We start from the raw sequence: 5,786 nt of genomic DNA, 5'->3' as shown, positions 1-5,786 counted from the left end.
TATACGTTTCGTTGGCCCAAATACATGTTTCGATAGGGATGAGGAGTGAGAGGAGGGGGGGGGGGGAATAGGTGATTCTGTTCAAAACTCAACATTTGGTTTAAACCTTATCATTTATAATTCCGTAGCTTTGGTACGGCATGCATGTGACGGCCATGTTGACTCACAATGTGCTGCCATTTGTCTAGGTTGAGTTTATTGGTAGAATGGATGCGATGGAGTGCTGCAACCATTGCGTTTTCTGCGTGCACTGGTTGCTGAATGTAGTGTTTAGTTAATGGTTGGAATTCTGGCAGTCTTTCTGGTACTCCTGGCTGTTTGTTGTAAAGGTCAATAAGTTCGTCACAGGGGGATTGGGTGCTGACTGACTGTTTGGTTTTTTGATCCTCTCCTTGCTTATTTTGTTGACTGTCTCTCTGTTATAAAACACACAGTTGGTGCGAGTGATATTCACGGCTTTCTACATTGTTGGAAACTGCTCTTTGAGTACAGTAAAACACTACCAGGTATCGATTGCACAGTGACACGCCACGTCAAATGGGTTGACGTAAGGGAAAGCTATACAGTGAAAGCTGTGCCACGGTTAGTCATGTTGATGTCAGGTGTTCACTCCCAATTTTAATAGAAGATATCTCCCACGCTCCTAAAATGCAAACGCTGTCGCTACACCGGAAACAGTCTCGGCGAAATTTATCATTCGTGCGGCGAAATGAAATTCGCTAGCTCGCTGAAATTCAACTCGCTGAAATTCGCCACATGGCTAAAATTCGCCGGCTTGCATTAATTCGCTAGGACCTGGGCATTCGCCAGCTCGCTGAAATTCGCTAGTTTGCATTAATTCGCCAGCTCCTGATCATTCGCCACTTTGCGCACATTCGCTGAAATTAGCCACCTCGCGGAGACGACTTTTTATCATGCCAGGAACAGTAGCTCAAATGTTTTTTCCTACTGTTACGCTGCTGTCCACGCCGAATATTCTCAGGTACATAAAAAAAGGCTATCCTTCATCAGTTTTACGACACATAAAAACATACATGCGAAGGATCCCTGTTTCGCACAAAAGGGAAAGAGGAAAGCCCAGGGTTGTTGGGTCGCGGGGTGGGATGAGAGACTGCGCCACGGCATGGACCCAGGAATATGGGATGGAGCCAAGGGATTGCTGGGCATAGCAGGATGGTATGAGATAGTAACGAGCCTCTGAAGGAATGGGGGTGGAACGGAGGGAAGGAAGGGTGGAGTATGGAGGAAGAGTATAGGCATTGCTATTAAATAATTATAATAATAATAGAATATTTGTATTGATATTGTGAATATAATACTATTAATAATGCACAAATATTTTGTACTGATAGTGTGAAAATAAAAATAATAATGATGCAGAAATATTTGTGTGAATAGAATTAATATTACCACTAACAACAGTATTAGTAATAGTTCTTTCCTTCAAAGTACAGTACATAGAGATGAACATTTCACTAAAGCTTAAGTACTTTGTAAACACTCATAATTGATAGTCTGGAAGACGTAGTAGACTGAGCCATCATATTTATATGTCCATTTTTTGGTTCACGTTGTTTTGGCCCCTCTGACGCTGGGTCGCCTTAAGGGGCACGTGAGCACCCCAGTCTTCTAATAACATATTCAGGAACCCACCAATACATTTTTTCGGCCTAAAGAGCGGGTAAGTTTCCTCTTTCGTTAAAATTTGTTATGCTTCGTGGTTAGTGGCTTGGAATCAGATGTGGATAAGGTTTAGACTAGCTAATGAACTTGAAATTATGATTCTAATGTAATCATACTTGTAATAATATGAGATTAAATTAATCACAGATTGGCACTGATAACAGCAAATTGTTAAGACTGTGAAAATAGGCAGTGATAGCAGCAGATTGTTAAAACTGGTGAAAATTGGTAATGATAGCAGCGTCCTGGTAATGTTGTTGTCGTTTTAATATAAAAAGTCGCTAACACATAGGTGTTAGTATTTTTTTGTAACTCGTATAACAACTTATTTAAACATTGTCTTGTCGATAATGGTGTGTTGTAAGAGAGAGAGAGAGGAGAGGAAGTGTTAGGGATGGGCACGCGCATATACGCAAGTATTACCTCTTGTGAGCGTCGTTCACATTGCGTAAGTTTTGTGCTCGTGTTACTACTAGTGGTTTGGCGTCTTGTCATGGGAAGACATTTATCATGGAAGCCCTTCCCTACATCCGTCACGCACACTGCTGCTAGCGACAACTGACAGCACCAGGGAAGGTTAATACTGTACTGTTATGCTAGTGTTGACGGATCTTAACGCTTTCACAGGCATTCCCACGCCACCCGCTAGTCTTCACGCCATCCCTCCCCATCAGTCCTCCCGACGACTTCCCCAGCAGCCTCTTGCAACCTTCTCACTACCCTCTTCAACGCTTTCAGCCTTTTCACTAGCCTCTTAACACTCTCAGCCTTTTCGCCAGGCTCTCTAATAGCCTCTGCCAGCCTTCACAGTAGTATAGTGGAGTACTTCCAGCTAGCTCCTAATATAATTACTTGCAACATTCGTCTTTCGGACCTTATCTTTTTCAGGAGTTTCTGTTCTCTGTTTACTAGCCTTGGGTCCCTTAGTTAAAGGTTTCAAAAAGGAAACGCTATACAGAACATAAATGTACGATATAACAACTCTACTCCATAAGGCTATGTCAGTGACCTTTGATTTCTCTCTCTCTCTCTCTCTCTCTCTCTCTCTCTCTCTCTCTCTCTCTCTCTCTCTCTCTCTCCTCTCTTCTCTTATATATATATATATATATATATATATATATATATATATATATATATATATTATATATATATATATATATATATATATATATATAATGTTTGTCATTCAAGCTGTCATAGAGCTCTGCACCTTTGCCTAGAGTCTGTGTCCTCAGGTTTCACGCTCAGACCCCCCATACAAAAAAAAAAACTGATATTAACTACTCTTCAGATGGATTTGTAACTGTTTAATGGGTGTCTACTTCTCGTATGTGGGAAACTGTGGACCTCCCAAGCACGTAATTGCTACTCACGTCTGTTTCCTGCAGGGTTTCCACGCTCGCTTCCTCGAGGCACTGCTCCTGATGAGACCGGCCACTTGCATAGGTCTGGTTTGTGTCAGATCAACACCTCATAATTACTGTTACGTAGAATAAGTATGGTGATGTGCAGTTAGATCAACCCATGATGGTGGGCGGGTTCTTTGTATATATAACCCATTATCACCATCGTTGTGTGCCATATTTATTCGCCAAAAACGTAATATAACAACTACAAAAAATATAATACCAGCAAATGTGCGAACTTTAAATTCATTTTCTGAAAATAACAAGAGGTGCTTGTATAGTTAAGGCATGGTATTACGAAGCGAACCTGTGTTATTGGGCCTAGTGTTGTTACCAGCATCCTCACTAGTCAGTTTGGTCAATGGTGGGTTTAAAGCCTATTGAGTACAATAGGTTCATTGATATAGTGTTTAAGCTCTCAGCATATATATTCTGAGAGAAATGCGCCTCTTCGGTGTATATACACTGACCCCCCCCCCCCCCCCGCCCCAACTAGTCTGTGGTCCAGGAATGACATCATTACAATTATGTAAATAATGGATTACATAATCATACAGCTCATACTTTTGTAGTTACGTAGTCATTAAAATGTTTTCTGAATTCTGTTCGTGTGGTTGGCACAAACTTTCCTATAGTGGTTTATAACACTAGGCATTAAAATACTCTTTGTGAGTTGATGAAAAATATTGTAAGTGAAAGCAGTTTCTCTGCTGCATCAATCTTGGTTAACTGAAGTCAATTTTAGTATCAATTATAAGCTGAGCTGAAGAATTCCATGCTGTTTTGCTAATTCCAATGACATGGGGATTTACTAGACAAATGGTATTCTTCTATATATTTTTTATGATTGTGCTATTGAGGGTGTTGAAACAATTATTGGGTTAGTGATATTGTTTTGTTGGGTTTGGGGATGGTAATGGGTTTATTTGGAGTCATGAATGGCTTGTAAGGAAATAATGAGTAACGCGATGGTAAGCAACGAGAGGGAGGCACTAATGACATGGCTGTGACACTTACCCACTTCTCTCACTCTCATTGAGTTCTACGCTCTACTTTCCTTTCCATGGTACCTCCCCCTGGAGCTAGAGGCGGCCTTCCACCTGTTTACTGCCTTACACACACTTGCCGATTTCTCATCACGCACAACCTTCCTTACAAACCTGCTGCTTCCTCTTCACACACTTTCCTCGCACACCCCCCCCCACACACACACCTTCCTCGCAGATCCCCATACACACCTTCCCCGCAGATCCTCACACACCTTCGCAGGCTCTCTCTCTCTCTCTCTCTCTCTCTCTCTCTCTCTCTCTCTCTCTCTCTCTCTCTCTCTCTCTCTCTCTCTCTCTCTCTCTCTCTCTCTCTCTCTCTCTCTCACTTGCTTCTGTTCCCTCACACACCTGTTATTACCTGGATGGCAAGATAAAATTTCTTTTTAAATCTTTACACGCGTCTTGCAATTAAGATTAATACCATCTCCCAGCTCCTGGGTTACCACAAAGACACGGTACGCAGAACAAGGTTTTATCAGGACTATGTTTCGTTCAGGCTTGAGCTTTATAAAGCTTGATAAAGCTCAGGCGTTGTCCCAATAAGAGTTTGTTCTAGTTGTCTTTATACATGCACCTGTCCGTATTACACCTGTACATCAGTTTGCCCCTGTCCAAACGTCCGGTTCCCTACTTGCTACTTCTCTTCCCCGTCCATTATGCTTGGTTGGTTAGTTGGATTTAAAGCCTGTCGACTACACGAGGGTCATTGAGGTTGTATGTCACCTGTTAGTCAACAACTAGTATATATATATATATATATATATATATATATATATATATATATATATATATATATATATATATATATTTATATATATATATATATATATATATATATGTATACGAAATACTATAAATGTTTGTAAAATCATTCTATAAAATAATAGTATATTCTATAAAAAACAGTAGTACACTTAAAATTATACAGTACGTCTCAGTGTATTCCAGACTGGTGGTGAACTGCTTTTGCAACCTTGATGACGTTGTGTTGTCGGTTTTTAAATCCAGTTCACTAACTAACCTTCAAGATGGTAAATGAATATTAAGAGCAGTAGTAGTTGTTGGTAGTCCGTGGCAACGTCAACATGTGCGTTGACGAGAGGGCGTCGTTAATTACTATGTGTTATTGCTGCGTCATTATTGAGTTCAGCAGCACACCAGGCTGCTGGGAGGACGCGCGCTGCACTCTCTCCTCTCAGTATGCTCATCTTAGGTTTGATACGCATCAGTAACGTGAAGCCTCTCGATTAGTAGACGTAGGATCGAGCCTTTGCCAATTCTTGCATAGAATGTCCCATTCGTGTTTACCGCTTTATGTAAATATCGATAAATAATATGTGTTTGGTCTGTGTTGAATATTTGGATCTGTTTTTGTGCATAGTCTGCTGTGAGGACCTCAAATTTTGTGCATAATCTGCTGTGAGGACCTCAAATTTTGTGCATAGTCTGCTGTGAGGACCTCAAATTTTGTGCATAGTCTGCTGTGAAGACCTCAAATTTTGTGCATAGTCTGCTGTGAGAACCTCAAATTTTGTGCATAGTTTGCTGTGAGGACCTCAAATTTTGTGCATAGTCTGCTGTGAAGACCTCAAATTAAAACAGCCCTCTTTGCGAACAGCAGATCGTTCTGCTGCTTGCTTGTGGTGCC

The sequence above is a fragment of the Cherax quadricarinatus genome, chromosome 33, assembly GCF_038502225.1.
Source record: "Cherax quadricarinatus isolate ZL_2023a chromosome 33, ASM3850222v1, whole genome shotgun sequence".
Lineage (NCBI taxonomy): Eukaryota > Metazoa > Arthropoda > Malacostraca > Decapoda > Parastacidae > Cherax > Cherax quadricarinatus.
Note: the sequence above shows the minus strand (reverse complement) of the source record.